At 38.7% G+C, this 23,037-nt stretch overlaps 1 protein-coding gene across 2 annotated transcripts in view; it reads right to left on the reverse strand.

Annotated features, from left to right (window-relative positions):
• Snurf (SNRPN upstream open reading frame) overlaps window positions 1-20,270 on the reverse strand; it is an 80,947-nt gene extending 60,677 nt beyond the window's left edge. For both annotated transcript variants that reach the window (XM_074061696.1, XM_074061695.1), the window contains exon 1: window positions 20,134-20,270. The gene's annotated coding sequence lies outside the window, so the exon portion shown is untranslated. The remainder of the gene's footprint in view (window positions 1-20,133) is intronic.
• Between the last annotated feature and the right edge of the window lie 2,767 nt (window positions 20,271-23,037).

Genomic DNA, 23,037 nt, shown 5'->3' on the forward strand with positions numbered 1-23,037 from the left:
TTGACTTTATGAGTCATACTGTCTGCCAAACATTAGGGATATTGCCATTGTAGTAAGGAGGCAAGTATAAAAATGCATGAATGAATGGCTGTGTTCCAATAAACTTTTGTAAGTAAGTAACCAAAAACATGAGGTACATAACACTTGACCCTTAGTCATACCAGATAGAAAAAAAACCCCTACTTGTTCATCCTTCATAGAGGTGAAGAACATGGGCTCTGCAGACAGGACAGTGGTTTTGTGTTCACGCTCCAACACTAATTGCTGCTTTAAAATTGTGAAAACATTTTACCTTTCTTTACTCATCTAAACAACAGTTACACATGGGTACACGAAAACAATGTTAGGAATCTCTCTGTATAGCTATCCTTAACTCAACTAGCAAAAATGCTTTGTCTTCCTTACTATGCTTGTGTCTTTTCTTCAACAAAATTAGTGAAAAGGGCAGAACAGGACCTGCCTGGAACTGAAGGGGGGAGGGGGAGAGAGGAAGGGGACAGGGGAAGGGGAGGAGAAATGACCCAAACATTGTGTACACATATGAATAAAAGATATATTTAAAAAAAATAATACCAGTGAATTATTAAACTAAAAAAAAAATAAAGTGGCTACAGGTATTAAAAACCCAGTTAAATTCATAGAACACACTGAATTGATATTTTCTATTTCAGAAAAAAATACTGGACATAACATAAACCCTAAGTATTGTTAACATTAATATTACACTTATGTGCAGTATGAAATAGACATGAAAACACTGACAAAGAATTATTTTACAGTACTGGGGTTTGAATTCAGGGCCTGTACCTTGAACCACTCCACCAGCTCTTTTTTTTGTGACATGCTTTTTCAAGACAGGGTCTCTCAAACTATTTCCCTATGCTGGCTTTGAACCTCGATCCTCCTGATCTCTGCCTCCTGAGTAGCTAGAATTATAGACAATGAGCCACCAGTGCCTGGAAATAAAGACTTTTTTTGAGGTATGTTCGGTCTGGCTCTGTAGCCCAGACTGGTCTTTTAGTCATTTTGTATTCCAGGCTAGCCTCAAAATCACCATCCTCTTCCCTCAACCTCTTGAGTGCTGAGTTTACAGGTGAGTACCACCATACCCATCTTGACAGATTTTGCTTTACCAAAATTTAGTCAGATTTTTGAAACTTCTTCTAGGCCTGTTCTTATAAAATTTAGTTTCAGAAAGAACCCTTCTAAGTCAGTTTAGCACCTCCCACTCTTGGTATCTCCTCATTGTCCTCCATCTCCCTGGGTGATGACAGAGTTCCTCATCCTCTTCCATCCCCCTAGGTGGGAATGATTGATTACCCTGGGATTATCCAGCAAGAAGCTTCAGCAAGAAACCTATTAGGTTACTTTAGGCAGAAGCCCCTTATTTCCTGTTACTACTCTTGGTAATTTTCCATCTTCTGATCCCCAGCAACTCATCCTTGACTACAAAATTCCTCCTGTTCATGCTGTATTCAGAGTTCAGCTCAACCTCTTTAACTCTATAAATTCTACTGTCATCCATAAGTATACACAATTTTTAAAATATCAGTTAAAATAAATTTAAGTGGAAATCACAAAAATAACAAGAAAGGAAAGTGATGCTAGAAGGTCTGGTGACAAAAATTTTAAAGAAATATATGTTCAAGGGCAAGAAGAAAGATACATAAAACATATTTCAAATGACTGGACATGATCACCTTTGCAGAGTGGATGAAAGAAGGTCTCCCACTTTATGTTCTTTATTAAGCAAATAACATATTTAAGTTCTTAGCACATACCAACTGCTATAAAATTCATTGAGGAAAATAAACATGAAGTATAATAATAGTAATAGTAATAATCATAACTTATAAAAGATCTCATTGCTGTAATCACTATATTTTTGTTGATGGTATTAATTCTATGATTTAAATGTTACTAAATAATTTTTTCACCATACACAAACAAATGTAGTTATATATGTTAAAGTGTTATATAAGCTTATGTATGAAAAGGAGAACTCCAAAGGCTCAGTGTAGGTACAGCACTGCAATTTCAAATTGCTAGAATCAGAGCTAAAGAATGGGTATTTTATTGCAATTTAACTTTTTTCTATTTTATTTCTTTTTTGTTACCATCAGCATATATTCCTCTTTCAAAAAAATTAGGATATTCTAACTTGCTTAATACTACAAAAGATTGGGCTAAGAATGTAGCTCAGTGGTAGAGTGCTTGCCTAGCACATACAAGGCCCTGGATTCCACCCCAGTGCCACAAGAAAGAAAAATACAAAAGATCCTCAAAAATAATCAGCATCAAATAATCAGTATATCAGAATTTGGTGTCTTTATGTGGACACTCCCTCACTTACCTTTTCTAACAGTGCTCTAAAATACTCATCACAAAGCAGAAAATGGATACCAAATAAAAATACTTAGCAACTGAAAGAAAGAGACATGACTTTGTGAGCCGTGTAAACTATAGAGGGAAGAGCTCACTGAGCAGCAGGGTCAGGAACTAGATTGGCTTCTTCAAAACCTACAATTGTAAATAATGTTTTATTGGAACACCCTGAGACCCCCTGCATTTACATATAATGTATGGCTGCTTTCTTGCTCCAAGTACATGACTGACTAATTACCATAAAGACAGTATGATCCACACAGCTTAAAATACTTAGTAAGTACCACTTCACAATTAAAAAAGAAAAATGCTGCTGGGTGCTGGTGTCTCATGCCTGTAATCCTAGCTACTCAGGAGGCAGAGATCAGGAGGACCAAGGTTTGAAGCTAGACCTAGGCAAACAGTTTGAGAGACCCTGTCTAAAAAGTACTCAATACAAGAAGATCTGGCAGAGCAGCTCAAGTGGTATAGCACCTGCCTAGCAAGTTTGAGGCACTGAGTTCAAACCCCTATACCATCAAAAAAATTGCTAACCTCTGAGTTATGGAACTTGTGGATCATTTTTCTAAGAAAAGAAAAATATCCAAACTTGGGCAGTAGCATAGGTGACAATTAGAAAAATAATTGGGGATTGAATGATGAATTTTAAGGTGACTAAGCAGAGGAAGTCAGGAGACACTGAAAAGCAAGTTCTTCTAGTAAAGTCTAATTGTGAAAGTTCTTTCAATCTTACACAACTGTTATATATTTTTTAAAAATTTTGGTGTGTGGAGAGATTTATTAGGACAATTTGTATTACATCTTATTTGATAAATGGTGTAGTACTTGTGCCAAGAAGGCACTCATACCAGCATGATGAATCTTTTGGTATGAAGAATGAAAGGCATGTAATGATCACAAAACATGTTATTACAATACAAAGATGAAGTGAAATTTACACGAGGAATATAATATATCATTATTGGTAAGCACATGATGATATTGACTATAAACGTAAAAGGACAATTTTGGCAAACTTGTAAATTGATCAAACTTATGAGTATGATGGGATATTTGCAGATAAGTTCTTAGTAAATGAAAATGTCACTTGACCCAAAAAGAATATAGTAAAAATATAAATGGTAAGATCTTGCCATGAGGTCATTAGAAAAAAATCCCAATAATATATAAAATTTATTTCTCAATGGTTCATTAACCACAATTATTTAAAAAATACATAAAAATTAAGCCTTATGGCATTTCAGAAATACAGTTTGCTTCATGCATTGATCCAACATGATTCAAAATGAAAGGAAACAAAAATTACTTATTTGATATGCCTTAAAAGGAGATTTTTCTGGTGGTACTGGGGTTTGAACTTTGGGTCTCACGCTTTCTAGGTGCTCTATCACTTGAGCCACTCTGCCAGCTATTTTTTTGTGTTGGGTTTTTACAAGAGAGGGCTCACCAACTATTTGCCTGAGTGACTTCTAACCGAGATCCTCCTAATCTCTGTCTCTGGAGTAGCTAGGATTATAGATATAAATCCTGGGCGCCTGGCCAGTTGTACAGCCTTTAAAAATAATGAAACTGTGTTTTAGAGCTGGCAGAGTGGCTCAAGTGCTAAGAGGCTCTGTCTACCAAATGTAAGGCCTTGAGTTCAAACCCCAAAAATCTGCCAAAAATCTCCTGCCCTCCAAAACCCTTGCATTTTGTACTGCCAAAAATCTCCTGCCCTCCAAAACCCTTGCATTTTGTAATGGAATCCTCTACAAATCCTTTTATATCAAAAGTACTTTGTCAGGAATAAAAACACAATAGAGAAACATAAGGACAATAAGTGATCAAATTAGAAGCCAATTTAAAAAATAACCAAATGATCCAATGTTAAAATAAAGAGCATGAGCCAAAACAGTAATATGAAGCCTGAACAGGAAATTTTTTAGTGATAGTTTACACTTTATGTCTATGTAGCTCAAGTGTTCAAAGGGAAATATCCAGAGGTCACTTTAAGGTTGAGCAGACCTGACCAGAGCACAGAAAAAGAAAACCCATAGGGGGAGGGGTGCTATTCTCCCTTCCATTCTTGGCCTACTAGAGCAGATGCAAATGCAATTGCTTTGCTGTTTGTGTGGCTGTTGTCCCCACCAGCCACGTGACCTTCCCATAGAGCACAATGCACTGAAAAATGGCGCATTGCCTGTGGCGTATTGAGTCTGCTGGTGGCATTGGGTGAGATAGAGATCCGAAGGGTTGGACATTGGGAGCCTTAATCCCAGTACTGAGGCTGCAGTGAGTACATCTGGGCACTCTATCATATTGAAACATGCTATAAACAATAACATATCAAGGCTTTTGTTTAAAGAGATACCATTCACCTATAAATTATTAGTGGGACTGAAGAGAAAAATGATATATATGGAAACACATCTACATAGTTGGTCAAGAGTAAATGTCAGACAGTGCAAGGTCAAATACGAATTAGTTCCACAGTCAAATGTGAACTCTGTGTCCACAGTAACCTACACCTCTACATTCATGTTCGTAAATGAAATCAGCCTAATTGAAATCCCATGGAGCTTTAACGCTTGCATTATATGTAGGAAATGACAGAAAATTGGACACAGAAGAGCTTTACCTGTTTCTTTAGAGGAATTCATTATGAACTGATAACTCTCCAGCAATTATGTGTTATGTTCTAGCTTTGAAATATTTAGTTTTTGAACACAGCCTTCTATCGTATTTCCAAACATTAAGCTAGCCATGGTTCCCTCTGTTTTGTTAGATGCTAGATGGCGCTGTGAGTACATGGTACACTGATTTCCAAAAGCCTGGTGTGGCAAGTAGTTTTGACTTTAGGATTTAAGAGAGCAACCTGTACTTGCAACTGTGTTTTTTCCTTCCAGGAAGAGAGATTAGGGTCTGACTTAGCATCTTTCATGAGGAGGTCCAACTAGATCAAAAGGAGGTTTTAGCTGGCAGAGTGGCTCAAGTGGTAAGAGGGCCTGCCCAACACCAGTGCCAAATGATTTTTTTAATTTAGAAAAAGGAGATACACCCTGACAATGAATTGTGTCATTGTTTCCTTGATATTTGATTTTTTTCATTTTCCCCACTCTTTTTCCCTCTACATGCTGTGTCCCAAGTCATCTGTCTATCTATCTATCTATCTACCTACCTATCTATCTTCTTCTAAGTTACAAGACTCCCAAATTCTCATTTTAAAGTTATATCAGGGCACTGAATGAAAATAACTTCAACCCCAGGATACTCTACCCAGCAAAGCTATCATTCAAAATAGATGGAGCAATAAAAGTCTTCCATGATAAGCAGAAACTAAAACAATATGTGACCACAAAGCCACCATTACAAAAGATTCTGCAAGGGATCCTGCACACAGAAAGTGACACCCAACTTAACCATGAAAAGGCAGGCAGCACCAAACCACAGGATAAGAAAAAGCAAGACAGTAGAGAGTAACATCAAGTTAGGTACACACAATCAAACCTTCAAACAACTAAGATAACTAAATGGCAGGAATCACCACATACCTATCAGTACTAACACTTAATGTTAATGGACTTAATTCACCCATCAAAAGACACCGTTTGACAAAATGGATTAAAAAAGAAGATCCAACAATTTGTTGCTTACAGGAGACTCATCTCACCGACAGAAATAAGCATATGCTTAGGATGAAAGGCTGGAAGAAGATTTACCAAGCCAATGGCCCCCGAAAACAAGCAGGAGTAGCAATACTTATCTCTGACAAAGTAGACTTCAAACCTACATTGATCAAACGAGATAAAGAAGGACATTCCATACTAATAAAAGGGGAAATAGACCAAAAGGAAATAATAATCATCAATCTGTACGCACCCAATGTCAACGCACCCAATTTCATCAAACATACCCTGAAAGACCTAAAAGCATATATAAACGCCAACACAGTGGTTGTGGGAGACTTTAACACTCCATTATCATCAATAGATAGGTCATCCAAACAAAAACTCAATAAAGAAATCCAAGATCTAAAATATGCAATAGATCAAGTGGACTTAGTAGATGTCTACAGAACATTTCATCCAACCTCTACACAATATACATTCTTCTCAGCAGCCCATGGAACCTTCTCCAAAATAGATCATATCCTAGGGCACAAAGCAAGCCTCAGCAAATATAAGAAAATAGAAATAATACCATGCATACTATCTGACCACAATGCAGTAAAAGTAGAACTCAACAACAAAAGTAAAGACAAAAAACATGCAAACAGCTGGAAACTAAATAACTCATTACTTAATGAAGAATGGATCATCGATGCAATAAAAGAGGAAATTAAAAAGTTCCTAGAAGTCAATGAAAATGAAAACACAACCTACCGGAACCTATGGGACACAGCTAAGGCAGTCTTGAGAGGAAAGTTTATAGCCATGAGTGCATATATTAAAAAGATTGAAAGATCCCAAATCAATGACCTAATGATACATCTCAAACTCCTAGAAAAACAAGAACAAGCAAATCCCAAAACAAATAGAAGGAGAGAAATAATAAAAATAAGAGCTGAAATCAATGAAATAGAAACCAAAAAAACCATACAAAGAATTAATGAAACAAAAAGTTGGTTCTTTGAAAAAATAAACAAGATCGATAGACCCCTGGCAAACCTGACTAAAATGAGGAGAGAAAAAACCCAAATTAGTAGAATCAGGAATGCAAAAGGGGAGATAACAACAAACACCATGGAAGTCCAGGAAATCATCAGAGACTACTTTGAGAACCTATATTCAAATAAATTTGAAAATCTAAAAGAAATGGACAGATTTCTAGATACATATGATCATCCAAAACTGAACCAAGAGGAAATTAATCACCTGAATAGACCTATAACACAAAATGAAATTGAAGCAGCAATCAAGAGTCTCCCCAAAAAGAAAAGTCCAGGACCTGATGGATTCTCTGCTGAATTCTATCAGACCTTTAAAGAAGAACTGATACCAACCCTCCTTAAACTGTTCCATGAAATAGAAAGGGAAGGAAAACTGCCAAACACATTTTATGAAGCCACTATTACACTTATCCCAAAACCAGGCAAAGACACCTCCAAAAAGGAGAACTATAGGCCAATCTCCTTAATGAACATTGATGCAAAAATCCTCAACAAAATAATGGCAAATCGAATTCAGCAACACATCAAAAAGATTATTCACCACGACCAGGTAGGCTTCATCCCAGGGATGCAGGGGTGGTTCAACATACGAAAATCAATAAACGTAATAAACCACATTAACAGAAGCAAAGACAAAAACCACTTGATCATCTCAATAGATGCAGAAAAAGCCTTTGATAAGATCCAACATCATTTCATGATAAAAGCTCTAAGAAAACTAGGAATAGAAGGAAAGTTCCTCAACATTATAAAAGCTATATATGACAAACCTACAGCCAGCATTATACTTAACGGAGAAAAATTAAAACCATTCCCTCTAAAATCAGGAACCAGACAAGGATGCCCACTATCTCCACTCCTATTCAACATAGTACTGGAATTCCTAGCCAGAGCGATTAGGCAAGAAGAAGGAATAAAAGGAATACAAATAGGTAAAGAAACTGTCAAAATAGCCCTATTTGCAGACGACATGATCCTATACCTTAAAGACCCAAAAAACTCTACTCAGAAGCTTCTAGACATCATCAATAGCTATAGCAAGGTAGCAGGATATAAAATCAACATAGAAAAATCATTAGCATTTCTATACACTAACAATGAGCAAACGGAAAAAGAATGTATGAAAACAATTCCATTTACAATAGCCTCAAAAAAAATCAAATACCTAGGTGTAAACCTAACAAAAGATGTGAAAGACCTCTACAAGGAAAACTATACACTTCTGAAGAAAGAGATTGAGGAAGACTATAGAAAGTGGAGAGATCTCCCATGCTCATGGATTGGTAGAATCAACATAGTAAAAATGTCTATACTCCCAAAAGTAATCTACATGTTTAATGCAATTCCCATCAAAATTCCAATGACATTCATTAAAGAGATTGAAAAATCTACTGTTAAATTTATATGGAAACACAAGAGGCCACGAATAGCCAAGGCAATACTCAGTCAAAAGAACAATGCAGGAGGTATCACAATACCTGACTTCAAACTATATTACAAAGCAATAATAATAAAAACAGCATGGTACTGGCACAAAAACAGACATGAAGACCAGTGGAACAGAATAGAGGATCCAGATATGAAGCCACACAACTATAAGCAACTTATCTTTGACAAAGGAGGTAAAAATATACGATGGAGAAATAGCAGCCTCTTCAACAAAAACTGCTGGGAAAACTGGTTAGCAGTCTGCAAAAAACTGAAACTAGATCCATGTATATCACCCTATACCAAGATTAACTCAAAATGGATCAAGGATCTTAATATCAGACCCCAAACTCTTAAGTTGATACAAGAAAGAGTAGGAAATACTCTGGAGTTAGTAGGTATAGGTAAGAACTTTCTCAATGAAACCCCAGCAGCACAGCAACTAAGAGATAGCATAGATAAATGGGACCTCATAAAACTAAAAAGCTTCTGTTCATCAAAAGAAATGGTCTCTAAACTGAAGAGAACACCCACAGAGTGGGAGAAAATATTTGCCAACTATACATCAGACAAAGGACTGATAACCAGAATATACAGGGAACTTAAAAAAATAAATTCTCCCAAAACTAATGAACCAGTAAAGAAATGGGCACCTGAACTAAACAGAACTTTCTCAAAAGAAGAAATTCAAATGGCCAGAAAACACATGAAAAAATGCTCACCATCTCTAGCAATAAAGGAAATGCAAATTAAAACCACACTAAGATTCCACCTCACCCCTGTTAGAATAGCCATCATCAGCAACACCACCAACAACAGGTGTTGTCGAGGATGCGGGGAAAAAGGAACCCTCTTACACTGTTGGTGGGAATGTAGACTAGTACAACCACTCTGGAAAAAAATTTGGAGGCTACTTAAAAAGCTGGACATCGATCTACCATTTGATCCAGCAATACCACTCTTGGGGATATACCCAAAAGACTGTTACTCCAGAGGCACCTGCACATCCATGTTTATTGCGGCACTATTCACAGTAGCCAAGTTATGGAAACAGCCAAGATGCCCCAGCACTGACGAATGGATTAAGAAAATGTGGTATCTATACACAATGGAATTTTATGCAGCCATGAAGAAGAACGAAATGTTATCATTCGCTGGTAAATGGATGGAATTGGAGAACATCATTCTGAGTGAGGTTAGCCTGGCTCAAAAGACCAAAAATCGTATGTTCTCCCTCATATGTGGACATTAGATCAAGGGCAAACACAACAAGGGGATTGGACTATGAGCACATGATAAAAGCGAGAGCACACAAGGGAGGGGTGAGGATAGGTAAGACACCTAAAAAACTAGCTAGCATTTGTTGCCCTTAATGCAGAGAAACTAAAGCAGATACCTTAAAGCAACTGAGGCCAATAGGAAAAGGGGACCAGGAACTAGAGAAAAGGTTAGATTAAAAAGAATTAACCTAGAAGGTAACACCCACGCACAGGAAATCAATGTGAGTCAATGCCCTGTATAGCTATCCTTATCTCAACCAGCAAAACCCCTTGTTCCTTCCTATTATTGCTTATACTCTCTCTACAACAAAATTAGAGATAAGGGCAAAATAGTTTCTGCTGGGTATTGAGGGGGGGAGCGGGAGGGGGTGGAGTGGGTGGTAAGGGAGGGGGTGGGGGCAGGGGGGAGAAATAAACCAAGCCTTGTATGCACATATGAATAATAAAAGAAAAATGAAAAAAAAAAAAAGAAAATTTTCTCCAATAAAAAATAGCCAAATAAAAAAAAAATAAAGTTATATCAGCCAAGTTCTTAAGAATGGTGACTCCATGAGTGGATAAACCTAACCAAGGTACAATGTAAACATGTATGAAAATATCACAAAGAAACCCTCTGACAACTATTAAATGATAATTAAAATGTTTAAAAAAAAAGAATACCTAGCTACTCCAGAGACAGAGAACAGGAGTATCATAATTTGAAACCAGCTAGGGAAAAGGGTTCTCCAGACCCTACCTCGAAAATAGCCAACAAAAAACAGGGCTGGAGGGGTGGCTCAAGTGGTAGAGCACAAAGAAGAATGGAGATTCCATTGTGATGGATAAATAGAACCAAATAAATTGACAAGAATTAAAATTCTTTATATTGTGATGTTTTCACTACTGTACATGCCCTGGTCTCTATCTGAAAAGCAATCTTTCCTTTGACTGCCAAAGCTTTAAATTTGCATGGCTTTCTGCTACTTTTATTTATTTATTTTTTGGCAATACTGGTGTTTTTCTCACACTTGCTAGGCAGGCACTCTATCACTAGAGCCCCTCCACAGGCCCCAATACTTATTTTTATGTATTCAATCATAATAAGTTGCTTCCTCTAAGAACCTTTAATGCTGGTTGTATGAACATACATCTTATGGATTTCTTCAGAATACTGTATATTCCTTCCTAATGTGATTTGATTTGTAGCTCCTAGTTGATTGAATCTATAATCTGATTTGATTTATACTGCCTAATGGATCAAATTTCTACTTGGCTGATATCACAAAGGAAGGAGAAATTTCTTTGTTGTTCATTTTTCCTTACATGTAATTGTACATGGCACATGGTTGACACTTAACATTCTTAGTTTGCAAAAATGAATAGGTTGAGCTGGGCACCAGTGGCTCTTACCTGTAATTTTAGCTACTTGGCTAAATGAAGGCTGAGATGAAGAGGATCCCAGTTTTAGGCCAGCTCAGGAAAATAGTTCTCAACACTTCATTTCCAAAATAACCAGAGCAAAATGGACTGTAGGTATAGCTCAAGAAGTAGAATGCCTGTTGCAAGTACAAAGTCCTGAGTTCAAACTCGAATCCCATAAAAAAATGAATAGGTCAAAGTCAATTATCTTCCCTTTTAAAAATAATGAACAATTGGGTAGTGAAGTTAAAATAGGTTTTAAAATAACATCAAAATATGATAAGTGGTGGAATGGCCCAAGAGGTAAGGGTGCCTGCCTGGTAATCATGAGGCCCTGAGTTCAAACCCCAGTATCGATAAAACAAACAAAAACCATGATATGCTTATGACAAAATACCTGCAAAATTCTTACTCTGAAAATTATAAGACAATGATGAGCTAAATTAAAAATGATGAAAGTAGATGTAGGAATATAGCACTTTCATGAATTTGAAGTCTCATGATTACTAGGGCAATTCTTATAAATTTATCCATACATTTGCTAGATACTCAATCAACATCCTATTATGAATATTTAGAAATAGGTGGATTCTAAAATGTATATGAGAAGGAAAAGGATGTAGATTAGTCAAATGCATTTAGAAAAAAGACGGACAGTACTGTATAGCACATACCACATAATTTAAGGATTAAAATGAAGCAGCTTTCGTCAAAATAGTGTTGGATTTATGTAATGACAGGAATTTAAATAAATGAGGCAATGAAGCAGCTAGTAATAAACCAACACACAGATGATCAGTAGATTTCTGAGTAATGTGCCAAAGAAATTTAATGGGGAAATGATAGTAATTTTACCAATAATTGCTAGAATTATTGAACACCTACATACCATAAATGTCTACTGTAATTTTTCATTGTATCTAATAATTCAAAATTTATCATAGGTATAAAAGGCAAATATTAGCAGGTATTCTACTACTTAAGCCACACCTCCCATCCATTTTGCCTGGTTATTTTTGAGATGGGGTCTCACAAACTATTTACTCAAGCTGGCTTTGAAATGAGAACCTCTCCATCTCAGCCCCCCAAGTAGCCAGGATTACAGGCATAAGCTACCAGTGCCTGGCTTATATTCACTATTGTAAGTAAGAAGAAACCAGCCATACACATTGAATGCATTATGATATCATTTATTTGACATTCTAGAAAAGGCAAAACTATTAAAATGGGTGTGATCAATGATTGCCAAGTAAACTTCATCATATCAGTAATTGCTGAGTGGGGAGAAGGAGTACTACAAATCGCACTATAAAACATATTGTGGTGATGATGGAGGGTGGTTATTTGGGTGGCCTTGGAGGGACCCATTTTCTGCCATCTCCTTTCTTACTTGAAATTCTTTTGAATGAACTGGTAACACATTGGGAAAACAGTGTCCTGAAGTAGGGAGGACTGCATGGAATAAACAAGGCTTTGTTCCTCTCTTCCCTAGAAGCAGGATGCCCTTCAAAGCTATGGTGGCCAGCAGAAGTAGTAGCATTTACACAGGGACACAGTCACCATAGAACACAAACTTTATGCTATAGAAGACTGGAGAAAAAGGAACCCCCGATGAACTGTTGGTGGGAATGGTAATGAGTACAATCATTATGAAAAGCAGCATGGAGTTTTCTCAGAAAATTAAAACTAGAAATACTGTCTGACCCAGCAATTCTATTATTCTACTACTGGTTATTCATCCAAAGGAAAAGAAATCAGTATGTTGAAGTAACATTTGCATCCCATGCTTACTGTAGTTTTACTTATAATAGCCAAGAAATGGAAAAAAATCAAAATATTCATAAAAGGAGAATGGGTTACATAGTACTATTAAAGGAAGAATGAAAGTATTCAACCATGAAAAGGACAAAGTCCTGTCATTTGAGACAACATGGATGGAACTAGTGAACATTTCTGTTAAATTAAATAAGCCATGATAAGAAAGAAAATTACCATATGATCTCATTGATGTGTGCAATCTAAATTGTTGAACCAGAGATTGGGGAAAATATGGCGGGGGGGGGTAGGAAAAGATGGTATGAAGTTACCTTATACAGAAATAAGACTTTTAGAGAGAAAAGAATTAGATAGAAATAGAAATAATTCAGATAGAAATTAGAATTTCTGATGTCCTATCACACAGGGGCCTTACTATAAATAACAATTATATATCATATATTTCACAAAGTTAGAAGAAAAGAGTTTCAATGTTTCTACCATAAAGAAATGATGCTAGACAAGATAGATATGCTTACCTGGATTGAGACATCACACAACATATAGTTATATCTGAATATCACATGGTACCCCACAAAAAAGCATGTTTCTGTTTTTATGCATCAATTTTAAAAGATTTAAAATTAAAATGCATGAGTAACCCTCAGGGGTTTAAGTTGAAATGTAATTGTCTATCCTTTATCAGAGTTAAATATGAACTTAGAGGGGTCAAAATAACAGCACCTAAGTATCTAACCTGCTCCCAACATTACCTCGCACTCTGGGTCTTTAGGGCCAAGGAGCACATGGTATCACTGAAGCTGTGAGATTGGTGTGGAGAATGCACCCGTGGTCGTGGGTCATGAAGGAAAGTTTCTTCACTGTGGATGTTCATGCCAGTGCAGTTTGCCATCCCATAGTTTTGGAGACTTTTAGGCATGGTTGTGTCCACAGCCCTGGAGCTGCCCAGCAGAGAGCTCTGGGTGTGGACACTGAGCTGTGTGGTGTGCCTGGGAAGTCCTCCATGTTGCAGGATTCTCTCTGTATCAAGCACATGTGCTGATTCCTCAGTCTATGCCCACCTCTTAGATTACTGCATAGGACGTTGTAAGAATCTTTTGTTGTTATTCTTAACTTTTGCAATTTTTTTTGCTTCTTCTAGGCTTTCTCTACATGAATCATTCATTTACCTTGGCCTGCCAAAAACTTTATGCCTAAGGACCTATTTCTATGTTGGGTGAGCAGAGACTGACTCTAAGTATTAATTATTGTTTGGCATCCAATCTGTTTGTAGCCAGATCAATATGGCAATAATTAATGATTAAAATAACTATACAATTTATCTACAATAGAATCTGTAAGTAGGTTAAAACCACCTGTTATGAACACTAACTGGCATTTCCTAGAATTTTTTGTTAACATCTGGCTGGGTATGTTAGTGCATATCTGTAATTCCAGCTACACAGGAGGAATAAGCAAATATGTATAAGTCAATTTTATTTTTAAAAACTAACAAGTAACAATCTAAAAATACAACTAAGAAAACAATTCCACTTAAAATACTAAGAAAAATAACATTCCAGAAAATAAATTTAACAAAATAAGTATAACACATTTACACTGAAAAAATAAAGATCTATATAAATGGAAAATATGCCATATTCTTAGTTCAAAAGACTTAATACAGTAAGGATGGCAATACTACCCAAACTGATCTATTCATTCAATGCCGTCAAAATTCCAACTGACTTTGTTTTGGCAGTAACTGACAAGTTGACTCTACATTGCACAAGGAAATATAAGAAACCCAGAAGAGTAAAACCAGTCTTGGAAAAAAAAAACAGGAATGATTATGGAGTATTCAACTACACTTTTGGACTTCAACATTTCCTACAAAGTGATAGTAATGAAGAAACATTGTGGCACTGAGATAAGAACAGACATATATAGATCAGTGAATAGAACTTAGTATCTAAAAATTAGCCCTTAAATTTATGGTCTGTGAATTTTCCAAAGGTGTCAAGGCAATTCAGTGTGTAAACATATTTTATTCAGCAAATGGGTCTGGGAAAATGGATATACATATACATGGAAGCTGGATGCCTCCCACATACTATATAAATAATGGACTCAACATAGATCATAACATAAATATAGGAGCAGAAACTGTAATGCACATAGAAGAGAACATAGAAATAAATCTGCAAGATCTCAGCTTAGACAGTGGTTTCTATGTGTACCAACAGCAGAAGTGATTAAAAAAGATAAACTGAACTTCATTAGAATTAAGAAACATCATGAGTCAAAGTATCCTATTTAAAAGAAAAGAAAATAAAACCCCCCAAACTGACAGAAATATTTGAAAAATTATATGGTTGTTAAGGGTCTATAGTTCAAAATACATAGAAAATTTCTACAAATCTAGATCAAAAAGACAAATATCTCAATTGAAAACAGGTGAATGAAAAGGCAGAGTAAAATGGCAGAATAGGATTCTGTACTGCTTATCTTCCAACAGAGATTTCAATTTGAACAACTATCTATGCAAGAAAATACTTTTACAAGGACTATGAAAATGAGGTGAGAGCCATGTGTGGTGTTACACACCTTTAAGCCCAGCCTTTGGGAGGATGAAGCAGGAGGATCACATGTTCAGTGTCAGCATGGACTATGTGGTAATTTGCAGGCCAGCTTGGGCAATACAGTGAGACCCTGTCTGAAAAAAAAAAACAAAAATATGAGACAAAAGATGATACCTGGTTAGAGCACAATAATAAAGTGGAAGAGGGCAGGAAACAGTATTAGGTTATCTCTCAAAACCATGAAACACAATGCAGCATTTCCTTGGGGAAATACTTAAGTGAGCTACGCTTTAATAATCAGTCCATTACAGTTAAAATGAAGAATGGCCACATTTCCATAACCCTTAGATTCAAGGCGAGTAACCGTGGACTGAGTCTCTAGTCTTGCCTTTGTACTTGGCAGGGCAACCACATCCCCTTCGAGGCAGATGTGATCTACAATCTGCATTCCTGCTGGGGACAACAATGACTGAGGCAGTGGTCGTCAGCCCTCAGTGGTAGGTAGGACATGTGACTATGGGATGTGGGAGTGTACTAGAGCTTCACTCACCTTGTTTGCTACAAGATTCCAACCTATTACCACATCAGTCTGAGAAGACAGGATTCCTGTCCTGCACAGGGCCTGCTGGGAAGTCCCAGGCTTAGGCAGTAAACCTGGGCTTAGGGACCACACCAAATGTACTGTCCAGAATCTTAGGATGGGCTTACAATTGAAAAGAATTCCAGGAAAAGCCTGTTTGCAAGACTACAGTTACATACCTACTTCATCAAATGTGCAGACCTTGATATATGACCACAGGTGTAAGAACACTGAGGTACACTTAATCTCACCAACTAAACAGGAAAACGGCCACTGAGCCATCTGTGTAAATGGAGGTAGTATGAATGGGCTGACAAAAAATCAAAGTAACGGTTTTAGGAACATCAGCAAACTTCACAAAAACACAGGAAAACATAATAAAATTGTCAAAGGGGAACAAAGGCTAGGGACATGGTCCAAGTGGTAGAGGGCCTATGGAGAAGCCTCAGACTCAATTCAAACCCTAGTACTGCCAAAAATTTAAATTTAAATTAATAAATATCTGAAAAAACATGATCACAGCATGCAAATCCCAGAAAATTAATACTCTTTCTTATATATTTTGCACCTCTTCTCCTCCTTCCCACTCTTGCCCCTCTACAATACAGTGGTTTCTGCTCACCTGCACCCTCTCTTCACACCCCAAACGTCCTCATGGCCTCCAACTTACTGCACTGCAATGATCACCATGTCAACACTCCCCATCCTCATCTCTTCCCCACCACCCACTAACACCGCCCCCACCAGCGACACCTAATGTAACTTTCTCTCAAGTGAGTCACTTCGGTGTGTAACATCCTCCAAAGTACACAGAATCACACATCTGCCCTCTAACTGACTCATGGTCGCTCCCCCTCCTCCCTACACATGAATATAACCTCCAGTAACAGCCTGAGATTTGAAGGATCTATAGTGATATGACAGGATAGATGGAGGGGAGTGAGGATGCAGCACAACAGTGCCACAGCAATGCGCTGAGTCCCAAGATTCCAAGGTGTCCTATCTGGTTCTCCCATGATAAGTATTTGGCTCTGAAAAATTCCAACGTTATAAATAAAATATGGAGTAATTGATGAAAAAAATGAATATTTCCTAGGTTGGGAGTATCCATCCACGTGCAGCTGACCTTGCTCACCCCATCACCTCAGTAAGTGGTCATCAGGTGAAGGTTCAGGCATCTCCAGCTGTCCTCCATCTCTGCGCAGGATTTATTGTCTCCAGCCGACTTGTCAGTTTCACTGCCTTACCTAGAGCTGAGGCCCGCACCACCCCTCCCCTCTGCGCATGCGCGGCTGTGCCACTCTGCAGAGAACCCAGCCTCTTTAAGAAACCAGTGTCCTGGGCGTGGGGGCTGTTAAACCCTAAGCACTCATAGAACGGGTGCCTTGAGGAAAGACTTGAGAAACCACTATTGACCTGATGTGAAGGGAACTATTTATCTATTCTTATATATGTGCAAAGGATTAGAATAAAATTCTTGCTTCTCAAAACGTCACTGCAGACCCAACAGGCCAAATAATCAAGATTAGAAATCACCCTCAGTGTGTGGGGGGGGGGGCGGGGGAAGGGGAGGGGCTACTTGTGGGAGTGAGGAAGGTGAACGAAGGTTAAGGTGAGGGATTATGGCTGACGGGTTACATATCCTTATATGAAATCGAACAAAGAAACCTTGCAACTGCTTTAAATGGAATGGGGTGGAGGTCGAGGGGAAGAGACGGTGAGGGTAATCTAATCAATGTACAATATAAGCCTATTTGGAATTATCACAAAGAATTCCCCCAGTACAATGAATATATCCTAATTTTTAAAATGGAGAAAAAATCACCCTCAGACCTTCCTGTATGTGGTACAGAAAAGCTACTAGGGAAAAGGTAAAGTAACCAGATATGCTGTTAGTACAACCACCAAGACACTTGAAACCCTGTCCAGACTAAAATATGTCTAATTATAAAAAAGGTACTACATTGTCCATGTTTTTCAGGATATTTTCTTTTTTTTTTTTTCTACTTTCAACAATTTAAGGAGAGGGGGCAGTAAATCCTTCTCCCAACACCATTATGTAATTTCCCTCTAAGGGCTTATGGAATCCTCGATTAAAATACAGAAGCAAACTGTGTAAAATTCAATGAGGGGAGGAATTTGCAAAAAAATGTTTAATTTGAATACAAATCTTAAACAACAAGGAGTGGTAGCCCATGTCTGTAATCCTAGCACTCAACATGCTGAGGCTGGAAGATCACAAGTCCAGGCAGGTTTGGGCTCCGTCAGAGACCTTGTTTCAAACAAACAAAAAATTAAACGCCTAGCAGTGGCACAGGCTGCTTGAAGCAGCATGGTAGGTCCTGAGGTAACCTGTAGACCACCGCAACAGCAGCCTACTGAAGAAAAGAAAAGCAGGGGCATAGGATACCTGCCACCCCACACAAGTGAAGTCTTACCAAATCCCTGGCCCCTCCTTCATTTCCCTCCTTGGCTGCACTGCAGCACAGTGCAGAGCAGTTTCAAGCCAGCCAAGCTAAGTGGAAACTGCTGACATTCTTCTTGCCCTCCCCCTGCAGTGTAACACTGAGGAAGGAGAGGGAATAAGTAGAATGCTTTGGCCACCAGGTGTAGACATGGCTGTAATTCTCCCCTGTCTGAGGTTACACAACCCCCACAGAACTGCCTTCCCCCACTGCAGCTAGTGGCAGAAGTTTCCCAGCTGCGCATGCTTACCCAGCCTCCTGCACTGCAGCACTTTGGGAGGGGGTTGCTTGTGGGATGGGGAGTCATCCACTCTAGGCCAGCTCCTGTCTGCACCACTGTGCTTTGGAGAAGGAGTGGCTGAATTTCCAGCAGGGCCTCAGCAGACACCCACAGCTTGCCCTTGCCCCGTCTCCATTGTGAGAGGGGGCGATGGCCCTCTACCCGGCAGTGTTTCTGCAGACTGGCACATCTGCATAGGCAGCCACCTTTGGGGAATCACACAATGGTGCTGATGAAGACTGGCACCACACTGCATTCTCGAGATACATTTCAAGTCTTGCTTCCTAACCCTAGAAAATGCCATGAAAAGAAAAAGACCTTCCATTGTAGCTTCACCTCCCACAACTGTCAGGGGATTCCTACATACAAGTTTTACATACCTTTCCCTATGTTATACAATAATAGCCACCACAGTGAGTGAGTGTAAGACAAGGGTAAAATATACAAGGAAACAGACCCAAACACTTTCGCACATTCATCCGCATAATGAGAATGGGTTAGATTTTTTAAAAAGCACGATCACAATATGGGACCACAGCAAGCCCACAGAAAAGTTATCATTACCTTAAGATAAAATCTCTACTTCTGCCTGCTGCATCCTCGTTCTCACCCCTCCGGCTCCACACCACAGTGGTAATTCTGCTGACCCTCCCACTTGCTTCAGACACCCAAGTGATCCTCAAATTACCCAAAGCCCCCTTCATAATGTACCTTCCTCATCACCCTCTCACAATACATCACATGGAACAGTGCCTGCACTGTGACCACCACTGCCATAACACATATACCTCCAATCAACCCTCTCCCACTCATCTCAGAAATACTTACATCCACAAAACACCCAATCTATCATTTACCCCTCAATCCCCTCTACCCTCTTACCTCTCACCCTGCTCTCACCCACAAATATCCACTGAATCATCATTCAAGCATCCTAGTAGCAATCATTGTGTCAACCCGCCCCACCCAGTGCTATGCAGAAACCCTAACGCACCCTCTTTCCTGGCCAGCAGCTAGGCATACTACCCTATGACTAGCATAATCACGCATCTTTCCTTAAAGCTGCACTGAGGTCGCACCGCCTCCTCCCACACATCTCCACGAACCATCCACAGTTAACAGCCTCAGATTTGAAGGACAAACGTCCACCCACAAAAAGACCCCTCATGACTTGACAGGACTGTGGCAGAGGTGTCAGGCACACTATTGCCATAACACAGGGCGGAACGGCTGAGTCCCAAGCCAGCAAGTCCGGTTCTGCGGAACCAACAACTTTAATTCCCAAAAGGTTCCCAGGTTATATAAACTCCAAGTCCTATAAACTTCAAATACCTGTTAAGCAAAAAGGAACGTTCCCAAGGCTCAGAGCAGTCACTGGAGCTGCTTACTTTACTCGCTCCATCGCCTGGATGACCATTCCGTAGGCTGACGCATCAGGCGTGTCCAGCGGTTTCTCCTCTCTGCAAAGGACTTGCCAGGCTGCAGGCTGCCCCCGCCCCTCCGATGCAGGCACGCTAGTCCACCCCCTCAGTCTGCACATGCGCACTGATTTGCCACATTGCAGGGGGCCCTGCAACCAATAAGAATGGAAAAAGGCCACTGACATTGAAATATTCATAGTATGTATGACTGGAAGGGGAATCCTTTTCATGATAAAATTAAATATTTAGCAGCAGAAATCCAGAGGACTACATCTTGAAAGACTAAATGAACTTGTAGGAGAGGAGAGGTGAATTAGGGATGAAGGTGAAGGAATACTGTTGGTGGGTTTCTTATATGTATACAGAATAGAACAATGAAGCATCTTGCAATTGCTTTAAGTAGGGTGGAGGGGGTTGAGGGGGGCGATGGTGGGGTGGTGATCTATCCAGTGTACAAGTAAGCCCATTTGAAAGTATCATACTAAATCCCCCCATAGAACAAATATATTCTGAAAAATGAAGGGGAAAATAGCCTGAATGAGGGGCTGAGTATTCAGCTCGGTTTTAGGGCACTTGCCTAGCGTGCAAAAAGCCCTGGGAACAATTCCCAGCACCAAAAAACAAAACAATTAAAATAAACCCACAAAACATGAAAAATTTTATGTAAGAGCCTATTTTTTGCACCTAACATTTTACATCATATTGTGTTCAATGCAAAAGGTATTTTTTCATGGCACATTAAAATTACTCCATATAACAACCATGTCAGTATTCATTGATTTATTTGCAGAGCTAGGAATGAATAAAGGTCTTCAGCATGCAAGGCATCACTTTACCACAGAGCTTTATTCTCAGCCATTTTTATTTCACTTTAAGATGATCTCACTAAGTAGTCCAGACAGGCACCCAGTGAAGACAATTCTGCCTCTAGAAATACTTCATATTCTACCCTTCAACTCTTCCCTAAGACTTCAGATTGACACCCCAACTGTAGTGGTTGGATTTATCAGACTTCCAGCACCAAGTGAGCCATTTGCCAATTTCTTAAAATCAATCCTCTCTCTCTCTCTCTTTCTTTCCCTCACATATATACACATTCTCTCTCTCCCTCTTCCTCTCACCCCATGGCTTTTCAGAAAACATTTCCTGAACTCTAATATACAATGCAAGTCAATTAGCAATTTCTTAAAGTCTCTCTCTCATACACACCCACTCCCTTTCCCTTCCCCACAGGTTCTTTAGAAAAATACACTTCCTGAACTCTTCCCTAGCCTCATGGTCTACTTAATAAAGGTGTCTGATACTCCTAGTAGGAAAAGCAGAATTACTTACTTTCCTTCCCACATTTTTTCCTGCAAGCTATGTTAGGAATGGTGAAAAAAAAATAAAATTCTAAACCAAAACCTTGAAAATGTCTGGTATATGATCTAGCACTGAGTTATACACCATCCCTGTAACAACATTTTTAGAATGCATGTTAAATACATAAGCCTAAGGAAATGACACCTCACATTGGTTTGTTTTTGAAAGGGTTTCAGAAACATTCAGTGGTTCTGGGAAAACTGGCTATACCTTCAGAAAGAATGAAGTTGCATCTTCTACTTACATCAGATACAAAACTTAACTCGGAATGTACCATATACCTAAATGTTACAGCTAAAACAGTAAAGCTATTATGAGAAAAGGCTTTTAAACTTTGGATTTTGAAATGATCTTTTGGATATGTCACCAAAACCTAAGGAAAGAGAAAAATAGATAAACTGGAATATATCAAAATTAAGACTTCCTGGGCACAATTCAACAGAGGGATGGGGAAAACAGAGAATGGGAGAAAGTGTTTGCAAATTGCATATCTCAAAATGGGTTAATATTCCAAATGAAGGAAAGCATGCAATTCAAAATTATTAATAAAACAATCTGCTGGTGACCCAAACCAGTAGTTACAGTTACTTGAGAGGTTAAGGCAAAGAGATTGCTTGAGCCCAGAAGTTGTTGATTAGTCTAGGCAGTAAGTAAGACACTTCAATTTCAAAACAAAAAAAATGGGAACTTACCATATTCATCCATTATATTCATGGATGCAATATTCTGGTGCTACCAAATATTGATGATCTTTTAGCAGAGAAGAAATGTCAGCAGCACACAACATGGGGTGCTTATCTACTTCAACTCGTGTCTTTGTCTATCAGCCCTCAGCTGAAGCCATAACCAATTGTTTCTTGATTCTAAGAAAGGTAATTTTGACCAGGTCTTCCTCGAAATATTTTAAGCAAGTGGTCAACAGTAGCTATCAGAAATACCTATCATTGATCTATAACATAAGCATAAGCAGAATTTCTATGTAATCCTAACAGCCAGCACTTTAAAAGTCTTTGGTGCTAATGTCAATGTTGTGTATTTTCTGGGATGAATCAAACCCTTCAATGACATGTACCCTCTCAAGTCAAAATGTTTCAAAACTGAGTGCCATGGTCCCACCATAACTCATTCAGAGTTTCTCAGTCTCTGGTGGGACATTTTCATCACCCACCCATGCCTTTCCTCTCCTTCCACACTTGGGGCTGTCCAAGACATCTGCTCATACCTAAATGTGGAACATGTTGCAGGAGCCATATCACACCTGTCCCTTAGACAGGTCCCAGCCATACCATAGCCTTTTGCACCCTCAGCAGAATGAAGGAGCAGTGGGAGTAAGGCCAGCCTTATTACACAAGAGCAGATTGCATTGATAACATTAAGAGAAAACTAGATACTTTCAGTAGAAGTACTTTCATTTTTCTGTGGACATACCCACTTCACAGGATTTTTTTTTCTG

The sequence above is a fragment of the Castor canadensis genome, chromosome 19, assembly GCF_047511655.1.
Source record: "Castor canadensis chromosome 19, mCasCan1.hap1v2, whole genome shotgun sequence".
In the NCBI taxonomy this organism is placed as follows: Eukaryota; Metazoa; Chordata; class Mammalia; order Rodentia; family Castoridae; genus Castor; species Castor canadensis.